At 49.7% G+C, this 14759-nt stretch overlaps 1 long non-coding RNA gene across 1 annotated transcript; it reads left to right on the top strand.

Moving 5' to 3' along the window:
* The first annotated feature begins 3565 nt into the window (after positions 1-3565).
* Positions 3566-12669, top strand: LOC147095636 (uncharacterized). The gene is made up of 3 exons (XR_015074643.1): positions 3566-4528; positions 6115-6285; positions 9605-12669. It is a non-coding gene; the product is annotated as an uncharacterized LOC147095636 (long non-coding RNA).
* The last annotated feature ends 2090 nt before the right edge of the window (positions 12670-14759 follow it).

Below are 14759 nucleotides of genomic sequence, written 5' to 3'. Positions count from 1 at the left end.
CTATTCCATTGTTGTCCTATCTGGCCTCATACTCCATAAACTTCAGTTGATCCAAAGCCCTGCTGCCTGGATCTTGTCCCGCTCACCCATCAGTCCTGTCCTTTCTGACCTGCATTGGTCCCTGGTCCCCCGATGCCTCAAATTTAAAATTCTCATCCTCGTGTTTAAATCACTTTTTGTCCTTGGCCCTCTCTACCTACTGCCACCACCTACTGCCCCCCCACCCACCAGCAACTCTCTGTTCCTCTGATTTTGGCTCTTGTGTATCCCCACTAGGAACATAAGAACAGGAGTAGGCCATTCAAACCTTCAAACCTATTATTATTTATGTAAACCTTCGATCCCGCCGTTCGGTTAGATCATGGCTGATCTGCATCTTAACTCCATCTGCCCACCTTGGATCTTTAACCCTTGATACCCTTCACTAACAAAAATCTGTCCATCTCAGTTTTGACATTTTCAATTCACCCCCAGCCTCAACAACTATTTGGGGAGAGTGTTCCAGATTTCCACTGCCCTTTGTGTGAAGAGGTGCTTTCTGACATCAGCCCTCAGGTTGTAACTCTAATTTTAAGATTTTGCCCCCTTGTTCTAGACTCAGCCCGACCCCCGGCCCTCCAACCAGTGCAAATGGTTTCTCCATCTAACCTATCAAATCCTTTCATCATAAAACACTTCAATTAATCACCCTTTAATCTTCTATCAGCTGCCAAAGCCCTCAGCTCTAGAATTCCCTCCCTAAACCTCTCCGCCTCTCGACCTCTCTTTCCTCCTTTAAAACGCTCCTTAAACCCTTTTGGTCATCAGCCCTAATATCTCCTTATGAGGCTTGGTGTCAGATTTTGTCTGATAATCGCTCCTGTGAAGTGCCTTGGGACGTTTTACTACGTTAAAGGCACTATATAAATACAAGTTGTTGTTGTATCACAGATCATTACTTTGCCCCTCATGCTTGAACTGTGAGACAATTCTTGGGTAACTGCATTTTCAGGCCCCAATAATATTTCTCCCCAAGTCACTGACCCCATGTGGACTACTGCCCGAGTCTCTTCCTGCCCTGTTATCCCTTCCCTTTCTCCACATGTCCTGCTCTAGTTCCAGGAATACTGCGCACCATTCTATGTGGTACAAACATGGCTGTTGTTTCTGCGGGGGGGACTGGGGACTGTTGTATCTGCGGGGGGGGGGGGTTACTGGGGACTTGCATCTGCAGCGGGGGGGACTGGGGACTGTTGTATCTGCGGGGGGGGGGTTACTGGGGACTTGCATCTGCAGCGGGGGGGGACTGGGGACTGTTGTATCTGCGGGGGCGGGGTTACTGGGGACTTGTATCTGCAGCGGGGGTGGACTGGGGACTGTTGTATCTGCGGGGGGGGGGACTGGGGACTGTTGTATCTGCGGGGGCGGGGTTACTGGGGACTTGTATCTGCAGCGGGGGGGGACTGGGGACTGTTGTATCTGCGGGGGCGGGGTTACTGGGGACTTGTATCTGCAGCGGGGGGGTGACTGGGGACTGTTGTATCTGCGGGGGGGACTGTTGTATCTGCGGGGAGGACTGGGGACTGTTGTATCTGCGGGGGGGACTGGGGACTGTTGTATCTGCGGGGGGGACTGGGGACTGTTGTATCTGCGGGGGGGACTGGGGACTGTTGTATCTGCGGGGGGACTGGGGACTGTTGTAACTGCGGGGGGGACTGGGGACTGTTGTATCTGCGGGTGGGGACTGTTGGATCTGTGGGGGGTTCTGGGGACTGTTGTATCTGCGGGGGGGACTGGGGACTGTTGTATCTGCGGGGGGGGGGGACTGGGGACTTGTATCGGGGGGGGACTGGGGACTGTTGTATCTGTGGGGGGGGACTGGGGACTGTTGTATCTGTGGGGGGGGGTGACTGGGGACTGTTGTGTCTTCGGGGGGGGGACTGGGGACTGTTGTATCTGCGGGGGGGGACTGGAGACTTGTATCTGCGGGGGGGGACTGGGGACTGTTGTATCTGCGGGGGGGGACTGGGGACTGTTGTATCTGTGGGGGGGGGGGGGACTGGGGACTGTTGTATCTGCGGGGGGGACTGGGGACTGTTGTATTTGCGGGGGGGGGGACTGGGGACTGTTGTATCTGCGAGGGGGGGATTGGGGACTGTTGTATCTGCGGGGGGGGGGGTCTGGGAACTGTTGTATCTGCGGGGGGGGGGACTAGGGACTGTTGTATCTGCGGGGGGGGGGACTGGGGACTGCGGACTGTTGTATCTGCGGGTGGGGACTGTTGGATCTGTGGGGGGGTCTGGGGACTGTTGTATCTGCGGGGGGGACTGGGGACTGTTGTATCTGCAGGTGGGGACTGTTGGATCTGTGGGGGGGTCTGGGGACTGTTGTATCTGCAGGGGGGACTGGGGACTGTTATATCTGCGGGGGGGACTGGGGAATGTTGTATCTGCGGGGGGGGGACTGGGGACTTGTATCGGGGGGGGACTGGGGACTGTTGTATCTGTGGGGGGGTGGACTGGGGACTGTTGTATCTGTGGGGGGGGGACTGGGGACTGTTGTATCTGCGGGGGGGGGACTGGGGACTGTTGTATCTGTGGGGGGGGGTGACTGGGGACTGTTGTGTCTTCGGGGGGGGACTGGGGACTGTTGTATCTGCGGGGGGGGACTGGAGACTTGTATCTGCGGGGGGGGGGACTGGGGACTGTTGTATCTGCGGGGGGTGGGGGGACTGGGGACTGTTGTATCTGCGGGGGGGACTGGGGACTGTTGTATTTGCGGGGGGGGGACTGGGGACTGTTGTATCTGCGGGGGGGGTCTGGGAACTGTTGTATCTGCGGGGGGGGGGGACTAGGGACTGTTGTATCTGCGGGGGGGGGACTGGGAAGTGCTGTATCTGCGGGGGGGACTGGGGACTGTTGTGTCTTCGGGGGGGACTGGGGACTGTTGTATCTGCGGGGGGGGACTGGAGACTTGTATCTGCGGGGGGGGGGACTGGGGACTGTTGTATTTGCGGGGGGGGGGTCTGGGAACTGTTGTATCTGCGGGGGGTGGGACTAGGGACTGTTGTATCTGCGGGGGGGGGGTACTCGGGACTGTTGTATCTGCGGGGGGGGGGACTGGGGACTGCTGTATCTGCGGGGGGGACTGGGGACTGTTGTATCTGCGGTGGGGGGACTGGGGACTGCTGTATCTGCGGGGGGGCGGACTGGGGACTGTTGTAGCTGTGGGGGTGACTGGGGACTGTTGTATCTGCGGGGGGGGGGGACTGGGGACTGGGGACTGTTGTATCTGCGGGGGGGACTGGGGACTGTTGTATCTGCGGGGGGGACTGGGGACTGTTGTATCTGCGGGGGGGACTGGGGGCTGTTGTATCTGCGGGGGGGACTGGGGGCTGTTGTATCTGCGGGGGGGGGGCGGACTGGGGACTGTTGTAGCTGTGGGGGGGGGGACTGGGGACTGTTGTATCTGCGGGGGGGGGCGGACTGGGGACTGTTGTAGCTGTGGGGGGGGGGACTGGGGACTGTTGTATCTGCGGGGGGCAGGGTGGACTGGGGGCTGTTGCGGTTCCGGGAGCCCCAGGACTTTTACTGATTTACTTGCTTTGATCAGTTTTGGTAGGCGGAGCCTGCTCAGATACTTTGGGACAAATCGTCACCGTGGAAACACTTTAAGGCTCCGCAATGTTGACGAATGATCAGCCTGGATCATCTGAAGCCCCCAGAGCCAGTCAGAGAGTGCCTGCCTTTCAGGAAGGGCGGCTTTCACTGTGATGTGTGTGGATCGGATCAGGTGGGCCTGCCAATCGGAGTTCACGCTGGAGAGAAACCATTCCAATGTAGTGTTTAAAAGAGATTACTCACCTCCTGTAACTTGAAGGTGCCTCAGTGAATCCACACAGGAGGAGAGAAGTAGTTCGGATGTGCCCTGTGTGTCAAGCGGTTTACTCAGTCTCACAACTTGACAGCCCATCAGTGGGTTCACACCGGAGAGGAGCCACTGGAATGTACCGTGTGTAGAAAGTGATTTGACCCGTCCAGCCACTTGGTAAATCATCAGCGAACACACACCAGAGAGAAACCATTCGAATGTACCGTGAGCGCAAAGAGCTTTAGCCGATCCAGTCACTTGACACAGCACCAGTGAACCCACACTGGAGAGAACATTTGAATGCATCGTGTGCGCCAAGTGGTTTGACTCGCCCAGTTGTTTGATGCAGCACCCGCGAATCCACACCGGGGAGAAGCTGTTCAAATGCGCGGTGTGTGGGAAGCGGTTTAGCCAGTCGTGTCGCTTGGCAGCGAATCCACACCGGGGAGTAGCTGTTCAGATGCACCGTGTGTGCGAAGCGGTTTAATTCATCCGGCTGTTTGTTGCGACTTCAGCAAATCCACCCTGGGGAGACTGGAATTGTATTGCGTGTGAAATGCAATTTAACACATCTGGTTAGCTGCCACACCAGTGAATTGACACCAGAGGGAAACTTGAATGGACTGGATTCGCAACTGTCCCTGTTTCACTGAGATTCACAGAGTGAAACCAACTTAAGGTTTGCAGTAATTTGATGTTTAGAATGGTCTCCTACGCTGCAGTAACTGTGCCAATGAAGTTGATTATATCACTGCTCACAGTCTCACAGCACAATATCGCACTTTCCCCCAGTGAGTTACAGAATTAAGTGTTGGCTAAGAACACTATTTCCACAAGGGAGTGTGTAATTATAGGAACAGAGGAACAGGAGGAGGCCTTTTAGCCCCTCGAGCCTGTTGCACCATTCAGTGAGATCATGGCTGATCTGTGACCTAACTCCATATACCCGCCTTTGCCCCATACACCTTAATACCTTTGGTTAACAAAAATCTATCAATCTCCGATTTAAATTTAACAATTGACCTCGCATTAATTGCGTTCATGGAAGAGAGTTCCAAACTTCCACCACCCTTTGTGTGTAGAAGTGTTTCCTAATTTCATTCCTGAAAGACCTGGCTCTAATTTTTAGACCATTCCCCTTAGTCATAGACTCCACAACCTGCAGAAATAGTTTCTCTCTATCTACCCTATCAGTTCCCCTTAATAACTCCATGCTGTACCTGAGCTGGTGTGCTTCATTGGGTAGTGTAAAGGGAGCTGTACGCTGCATTGAACACATTCTGTGTCTGAGCTGGTTGTGCTTGGTGAACCAATTCAACGGGAGCTTTACTCTGTATCTAACCCGTGCTGTACCTGAACTGACAATTTTTGATGGGACAGTTTAGAGGGAGCTTTATTCTATATCTAACCCGTGCTGTACCTGACCTGGGAGTGTTTGATGGGACAGTTTAGAGGGAGCTTTATTCTATATCTAACCTGTGCTGTACCTGTCCTGAGACTGTTTGATGGTGCAGTGTAGACGGAGCTTTAACCCATTATTGCCCATGATGTCTGCTCCAATTATTGCTCCGTTGGTCCCAACACTTGATAACCCTGATGATCACTCCACTAACAGCTTTTGATGCCTGTTCCTGTTACAGGGAATTAGACTGGTTTCAGAAAACAGAAGTTGCAATAACCTGCCTTATTCCAACACCATTCCCTGAAACTGATTCCCACTGCCAAAGCAGTTGGGAGACACACTGCCTGATATAAAGAGAGGAGAGACTTTGAAGTGTATAAAGCAAGGGGTGGACATGGGGGCCATTGAATAGTGGGTCCTCATATTTGGAGGATGGGAGGGAGAATTCGTGATGAGTAATTTTGGGAGTCTGTGCTCCCTGCCTGGAGTCTCAGTACTGTACATGGGAGCGGGGTCGGAGACAGGTCTGATTGTACAACCTGCGTTCATGCCCAGTGAGACTGTACACCAGGAGCAGGGCCTGGCCATGTGATGTGACATCGTTCCTGGCTGCTGTTGTGATTGGCTTGTGGCTCCTCTGTGATGTCACCTGGAGACAGGTTTACGCCCCGGTTACACATCAGCGGGTTGTCACTGTGGGAGGAGCTGGAGTCGGCAGCAGATATGGAGAGTGAGTTTAGTCAGTATAAATGGGGGCAAGGGAAGAAAAGAATAATTTAATAGTAAAGTAAGTAATTCAACCAACTGTCATTAATTGCAAATACAGATTCTAGAATTAATATTAATCATTTTTATATTACCAGTTTCTTGGAGTGAGCAATATCTCAGGAAGGTGGAGAGAGAGAAGTCGAATCATCGCCACAGTAACTGGGACTGGAGAAATGTCACTTGGTTCACAGAGCAGATCTGGTGGGACCAAGACCCCGAGCATCAGAAATGGGATAAAATGGGAAGCTTCAACATTGATTGGAAAGGTAAGGAACTCGACTGAGAATCCCGTCAGTCCAGGACTTTGTCAAAGTGAGAGTCTAACCAACTACTGGGAGCTGTTCAACATCTGCCATCAGGCTCACCCTTTGATGCGGCAAGTTGACCGGAGCTCAACTCGTATATAAACCTTGCCCAGACCTCACCGGGGAGTGCTGGACACCTCCGTGTAGAGGGATTTTTATTCAGTATTGATCCCATGCTGTACCTGAGCTGGTGTGCTTCATTGGGTAGTGTAAAGGGAGCTGTACGCTGCATTGAACACATTCTGTATGTGAGTTGGCTGTGCTTGGTGAACTAATTTAGAGACCTTCACTCTGTATCTAACCTGTACTGTACCTGGCCTGGGACTGTTTGGAAATGTGTAGAGGCAACTTTACTCTGTATCTAACCTGTGCTATACCTGACTTGGGAATGTTTAATGGGATAGTGCAGAGGGAGCTATACTTTAGAATGGTTACTTTAGAGTGGATGCATTGGTTGCAATATACCAAAATTCCCTGGACTCTGGAGAGGTCCCAGCGGATTGGAAAACCGCAAATGTAACACCCCTATTTAAGAAAGGAGGGAGACAGAAAGCAGGAAACTATAGACCAGTTAGCCTGACATCTGTCATTGGGAAAATGCTGGAGTCTTTCATTAAGGAAGCAGTAGCAGGACATTTGGAAAATCATAATGCAGTCAAGCAGAGTCAGCATGGTTTTATGAAAGGGAAATCATGTTTAACAAACTTGCTGGTGTTCTTTGAGGATGTAACGAGCAGGGTGGATAAAGGTGAGCCAGTGGATGTGGTGTATTTGGATTTCCAGAAGGCATTCGATAAGGTGCCACATAAAAGGTTACTGCACAAGATAAGAGCTCACGGAGTTGGGGGTAATAGATTAGCATGGGCAGACAATTGGCTAACTAACGGCAAGCAGAGAGTCGGGATAAATGGGTCATTTTCCGGTTGGCAAACGGTAACTAGTGGGGTGCCACAGGGATCGGTGCTGGGGCCTCAACTATTTACAATCTACATTAATGACTTGGATGAAGGGACTGAGTGTACTGTAGCCAAGTTTGTGGATGATACAAAGATGGGTGGGAAAGCAAGTTGTGCAGAGGATTCAAAGAACCTGCAAAGGGATATAGACAGGCTAGGTGAGTGGGCAAACATTTGGCAGATGGAGTATAATGTGGGAAAGTGCGAGGTTATCCACTTTGGCAGGAAAAATAAAATAGCAAATTATTATTTAAATGGAGAGAAATTACAAAATGCTCCAGTTCAGAGGGACCTGGGGGTCCTTCTGTATGAAACACAAACAGTTAACCTGCAGGTCCAGCAAGTAATCAAAAAGGCAAATGGAATGTTGGCCTTTTTTTCAAAGGGGTTGGAGTATAAAAGTAGGGAAATCCTGCTACAACTGTACAGGGTATTGGTGAGACCACACCTTGAGTACTGCATACAGTTTTGGTCTCCTTATTTAAGGAAGGATATACTTGCATTGGAGGCAGTTCAGAGACGATTCACGAGGTTAATTCCAGTGATGAGGGGTTTGACTTATGAAGAAAGGTTGAGCAGGTTGGGCCTATACTCATTGGAACTTAGCAGAATGAGAGGTGTTCTTATTGAAACATATAAGATACTGAGGGGGTGCGACAAGGTAGATGCAGAGAGGATGTTTCTTCTCGTGGGGAAATCTAGAACTCGGGGGCATAGTTTCAGAATAAAGGGTCGCCCTTTTAGAACTGAGATGAGGAGAAATTTCTTCTCTCAGAGGGTCGTAAATCTGTGGAATTCTCTGCCCTAGAGAGCTGTGGAGGCTGGGTCATTAAATACATTTAAGGTGGAGAAAGACCGATTTTTGCAAGATAAGGGAGTGAAGGGTTATGGGGAGCGGGCAGGGAAGTGGCTTTGAGCCCAGGATCAGCCATGATCTTATTGAACGGTGGAGCAGACTCGAGGGGCCAAGTGACCTATTGCTGCTTCTATTTCTTATGTTTGTTTTTCTGTGTACACCTAACCCGTGCTATACCTGACGTGGGAGTGTTTGGGGAAAGTGCAGAGAGAAATTTACTCTGTATCTAACCCATGCTATACCTGACTTGGGAGTGTTTGATGGGACTGTGACAGGGAAGTTAACACTCTATCTAACCCGTTCTATACCTCGCTTCTGAATTTTTTTATGGTAGAGAGTAGTGAGAGCTTTACTCTCTGTCTAACGCTTGCTGTACCTGCTCTGGGACAGTCTAGAGGGAGCTTTACTCTGTATCTAACCCATGCTATACCTGCCCTGGGATTGATTGATGGGACAGTGTAGAGGGAGCTTTACTCTGTACCTAACGTGTGCTGTACCTGCCCCAGAACTCTTTGATAGGGCCGTGTAGAGGGAGCTTTACTCTTTACCTTACCCATGCTGTACATCCCCTGTAATGGTTTGATGGGACAGTGTAGAGGGATATTTAAACTATACCTAACCCGTGCTATACCTGCCCTGGGAGTGTTTGATGGGACTGTGTGCAGGGAGCTTTACTCTGTATCTAACCCGTGCGCTACCTGACCTGAGAGTGTTTGGTACAGTGTAGAGGGACCTTTATACTGTATGTAACCCTTGCTGTGCCTGACCTGCAAGTCTTTGATGTGTCAGTGTAGTGAGCTTTACACTGTATCTAAACCATGCTGCACCTTCCCTGGGATTGTTAGAAGGTAACATGTAGAGGGAGCTATACTCAGTATCTAACCTGTGCTGTACCTGCCCCAGGAATATTTAACAGGACAGTGTAGTCTGTATCTAACCCGTGCTATACCTGCCCGGGGATTGTTTGATAGGACGGTGTCGTGAGAGCTTTACTTTGTATCTAACCCGTGCTATACCTGACCTGCGAGTGTTTGATGGTACAGTATCGAGGGAGCTTTGCTCTGTATCTAATCTAACCCTTGATGTACCTGCCCTGGGAGTGTTTGATCATGCGTCCCAGTAATAGCTGGAGTGGGAGGGGCTTGGGCTGCTTTGTTACATCGTTCCTGGCTGCTGTTATGATTGGCTTCTGACTCCTTTGTGACGTCTCCTGGTGACAGGTTTAGGCCCCTGGTTACACACCGTCAGTGGGATGTCACTGTGGGAGGAGCTGGAGTCGGCAGCAGATATGGAGAGTGAGTTTAGTCCCTATAAATAGGGGCAAGGAAAGAAAAGAACAGTTTAATAGTAAAATAAGTAATTCAGCCAAATGTCATTAATTGCAAATATAATCATAGTCACAAAAATTGTCCCACTGTATTCTCGTTACAGATTCTAGAATTAATATTAATCATTTTTATATTACCAGTTTCTTGGAGTGAGCAAAATCTCAGGAAGGTGGAGAGAGAGAAGTCGAATCATCACCAGACTAACTGGGACTGGAGAAATGTCACTGGGTTCACAGAGCAGATCTGGTGCGACCAGGACCTCCAGTGTCAGACAGGATAAAACGGGAAGCTTCAGCAATGATTGGAAAGGTGAGGAACTCGACTGAGAATCCCATCAGTCCAGGACTTTGTCAAGGTGAGAGTCTAACCAGCTACTGGGAGCTGTTCAACATCTCAAGCTCACCCTTTGATGTGGCAAGTGGACCGGAGCTCAACTCGCATATAAACCTTGCCCAGACCTCACCAGGGAGTGCTGGACACCTCCGTGTAGAGGGATTTTTATTCAGTTTTCATCCCATGCTGTACCTGAGCTGGTGTGTTTCATTGGGTAGTGTAAAGGGAGCTGTACGCTGCTTTTAACACATTCTGTATCTGTGTTGGCTGTGCTTGGTGAACTAATTGAGAGGGAGCTTTATTCTGTACCTAACACGTGCAATACCTGACCTGGGAGGGTTTGATGGTGCAGTGTAGAGGGAGCTTTACTCTGTATCAAACCCGTCCTATACCTGCCCTGGGCGTGTTTGATGGGACAGTGTAGAGGGATCTTTAACCCATTATAGCCCATGATTTCCCCTCCAATTATTGCTCCGATGGTCCCTGAACTTGATACCACTGATTATTGCTGCTGACACCCCTTCCTATTACAGGGAGTAGACAGGTTTCAGAACAGAGAGGATTGTAATATCCCTGCCGTATCCCAAAACCATTGCCTGAAGCTGCCACTCACGACCAAAGCAGGAGGGAGACACACTGCCTGATCTAAAGTGAAGGGAGACTTTGAGGTGCATGAAGCAAGAGATGGATATGGGTCATGGACATTGAATAGTGGGTCCTCACAGTTTGGGGAGGGAGAGTTTATAAGGGGTAATTTTTGGAGTCTGTGCTCCCTGCAGCACCAGCGGACCCACACCACAGAGAAGCCATTCGAAGGCACGGTGTGTTGGAAGCTGTTTAGCCAGTCGTGTCACTTTACAGCACACCAGCGAACTCACACCGGGGAGAAGCGATTCAGACGCACAGTGTGTGTGAAGCAGCTTAATTCATCCTGCTGTTTGTTGCGACATCAGCAAATCCACCCTGGGGAGGCCACTTGAGTTGATCTGAGTGTAAAATGAAATTGAATCTGCCTCCATCACACTTTCAGGCAGTGCATTCCAGATCTTAATCCCGCCGATCTCCATATCCCATGATTCCCCAAAATTCTATCAATCTCAACCTTGAATATACTCGAAGACTCAGCAACCCATGCTTCACCTGTCCTGGGAGTGTTTGATGGGACAGTGTAGAGGGAGCTTTACTCTGTATCTAACCCATGCTTCACCTGCCCTGGGAGTGTTTGATGGGACAGTGTAGAGGGAGCTTTACTCTGTATCTAACCCATGCTTCACCTGCCCTGGGAGTGTTGGATGGGACAGTGTAGAGGGAGCTTTACTCTGTATCTAACCCATGCTTCACCTGTCCTGGGAGTGTTTGATGGGACAGTGTAGAGGGAGATTTACTCTGTATCTAACCCATGCTTCACCTGTCCTGGCCTGTTATGCTATACATAAGAAATAGGAGGAGGAGTTCGAGGCTGCTCTGCCATTTAATAAAATCATGGCTGATCTTTTACCTCATCTCCACTTTCCTGCACTATCCCCATATCCCTTGATTCTCTTAATATTCAAAAATCTATCGATCTCTGTCTTGAATATACTCAAAGACAGAGCCTCCACAGCCCTCTGGGGTAGAGAATTCCAAAGATTCACCACCTTCTGAGTGAAGAAATTTCTCCTCATCTCAGTCCTAAATGGCCGACCCCTTATTCTGAGACTGTGATCCCTGGTTCTAGACTCCCCAACCAGGGGAAACATTCTCCCTGCATCTACCCTGTCAAGCCCTGTAAGAATTTTGTATGTTTCAATGACATCACCTCTAATTCTTCTAAACTCTAGAGAATATAGGCCTAGTCTACTCCATCTCTCCTCATAGGACAACCCCCCATCCCAGGAACCTATCTGGTGAACCTTCGTTGCACTCTCTCTATGGCAAGTATATCCTTCGTTAGGTAAGGAGACCAGAACTGTACACAATACTCCAGGTGTGGTCTCGCCAGGGCCCTATATAATTGCAGTAAGATGTCTTTACTCTTATACTTAAATCCTCTTGTAATAAAGGCCAACATACTATTACTTTCCTAATTGCTTGCTGTACCTACATGTTAACTTTCAGTGATTCATGTACAAGGACACCCAGGTCCCTCTGAACACCAACATTTCCCAATCTCTCTCCATTTAGCAATATTCTGCTTTTTTATTTTTCCTACCAAAGTGGATAACTTCACATTTCTCCACATTATATTCCATTTGCCATGTTCTTGCTCACTCACTTAGCCTGTCTATATCCCCATGAAGCCTCCTTGTATCCTCCTCACAACTTACATTCCCACCCAGCTTTGGATCATCAGCAAACTTGGATATATTACGTATGGTCCCCTCATCCAAATCATTGATGTAAATTATGAATAGCCGAGACCCAAACACTGATCCTTGCGGTACCCCACTAGTTACAGTCAGCCAACCCGAAAATGACCCGTTTATTCCTGCTCTCAGTTTCCTGTCCGTTAACCAATCCTCAATCCATGTTAGTATATTACCCCCAATCCCATGAGCCCTAATTTTGTTTAATAACCTCTTGTGTGGCACCCTATCGAATGCCTTCTGAAAATCCAAATACACCACATCCACTATTTCTCCCTTATCTATTCTGCTAGTTACCACCTCAAAAAACTCTCTCAAACACGATTTCCCTTTCATAAATCTGTGTTGACTCCACCAATCCTATTATTATTCTCTAAGTGCCCTGTGTAATGTATATACCTTTAAGGGGGGAACTATCTTTTACAGCTCATGTATACTGCAGTACCGGCAGTGACCACACCTGTATATAGCACTGAGTAGTAATCTGTACAGATCAGTTCCCGTGTGAGCCACGTTGAGTAAACACCTGTTATACCGTTCTCCTGCAGTCTATGTCTTATTATATACGGACACAACGTTGGCGACAAGGCAAGTTCGAACCTACCTGCAACTCTGCATCACCTCCCGGGGATTCGTTCCTGGAGATCAGTGGATTGGAGGTCAAGGCCAGAGACTCGGGCGTCGACCACGGGCAACCGCCCAGTCATCCAGCAGAGACTCGAGAACTGTGGGGGAGGCTGTCGAGAGGCAGGCTTGGTTTTCCAGTTGAGGTGGTCCAGCAAAACGGGCTGGCAACAGGTAGTGCGCAGACCCTTCCCGGACAGTGGCGGGCTAGAGCCCGACCGAGCGGCACAGCAAAGGGCCGAGCAGCGTCGACGGGGGAGAGAGAGGGCAGAGCGCACAGGGCGCAGCCAGTGTTCAGGGGCCGAGCAGCGTCGAAGAGAGGGAGAGAGAGACGCGCAGAATCCCGCGAGGCGCCGCCATTGCCACGAGGACCGCCGAGAGCGGCGTTGGCAGCAGCGCAGGAGAAGCGCGCGAAACCTACAGGGCGCCGCCATTGCCACGAGAACCGCCGGGAGCGGCGTTGGCAGCAGCGGGGGAGGAAGGAAAGCGCGGGAGACGCCATTTTAAGCCATTGGGAGACGCCATTTTAAACCACACCCAAAATGCCGAAGAGTGGCAGTATCACCGCGTTTGACAATGAAGTCGAAGATTGGACTACATATGTCGAACGAATAGAGGTATACTGCAAGGCAAATGAGGTGTCAGATGACAAGAAAGCGTCGGTATTGTTAAATTTAATGGGTGCAAAGACGTATGGGTTATTACGAAATCTAGTAACCCCAACGAAGCCAATGGAAAAGAGTTTTGAAGACATAGTAACGATACTACAGGAACATTTAAACCCCACACCGCTGCTGATAGCAGAAAGATTCAAGTTTCACAAACGGAACCAGCATAAGGATGAAAGCAATGCTGATTATTTAACAGAACTGCGCAAACTATCGAAACACTGCCAGTTTGGAGGGGGACTGGCAGATACCTTAAGGGACAAGTTTGTGTGTGGGCTTCAAAGTGAAGGAACCCAGAAACGGCTTTTATCTGAAAAGGACCTTGCGCTGAAAAAGGCTTTCAGCATTGCGGTATCATATGAAGCAGCAGCACGGGGCGCTGCAGAGATACAACAGAGACCGCAAGAATATGGCACAAACGAAATGTCATATGGAACAGAGAAGTGCTATCGCTGCGGCAGAACAACGCACAACCAGAATGATTGCTGGTTCAAAGACAAAGTGTGCAGACAGTGTGGAAAAGTAGGACACATAGCACGAGTCTGCAGGTCGGGAAAGAAAACCAGCAATAAGAAACTTACCAAAGGAAAGTACAAGAAGGTACATAAGATGACGGAGAATAGTTCAGACGAACAAAAGAGTGATAACGACTCCGAAAGCAGGGAACTGAGTTGTCTGAAACTACATAATGTGATCACAACGGAGGATCACCGAACCATTTGGGTCACTCTCAAGTTAGCAGGAGTCCAGGTAAAGATGGAATTGGGCATAGGATCAGCCCTAACAGTCATAAACCGACGGGACTACGAGCGGCTATTCTCACACATACCCTTGAGAGACACACAAATTATTTTGAAGACGTACACGGGGCAAAAAGTCTACCCCAAAGGAAAAATAAGGGTGACCGTTATATATAACGGTAAGGAAACACGAAAACTAGACCTGTTTGTATTGCAAGATGGAGGACCACCATTACTGGGACGTGAATGGATCCGGAAAATACAAATGGATTGGCATTCCATACAGGCACTGACTGGCTGACAAAAAGGATGACGACGTTACACCTGGGCGACTGTCAAAGATCCTAACTGACGCGAAAGAAGTGTTCCAGCAAGGACTCGGAACACTAAAAGGCATGACAGCGATGATTAAAATTGAAGAAAACGCAAGCCCAAAATTTTTTAAGGCCAGACCGGTACCTTATGCGATCCGCCCAGCCGTCGAAGCAGAGCTGGAGAGTCTGGAATGTTCAGGTGTACTGTCCAAGGTAGACTGGAGCGAGTGGGCTACACCCATTGTCCCTGTGATGAAAAAGTCGTTGAGCA

The sequence above is a fragment of the Somniosus microcephalus genome, unplaced genomic scaffold (assembly GCF_052327205.1).
Source record: "Somniosus microcephalus isolate GS21.2 unplaced genomic scaffold, FLI_Smic_1.0 unresolved_chr1, whole genome shotgun sequence".
In the NCBI taxonomy this organism is placed as follows: Eukaryota; Metazoa; Chordata; class Chondrichthyes; order Squaliformes; family Somniosidae; genus Somniosus; species Somniosus microcephalus.
This window is presented reverse-complemented; position numbering and strand designations above follow the sequence as displayed.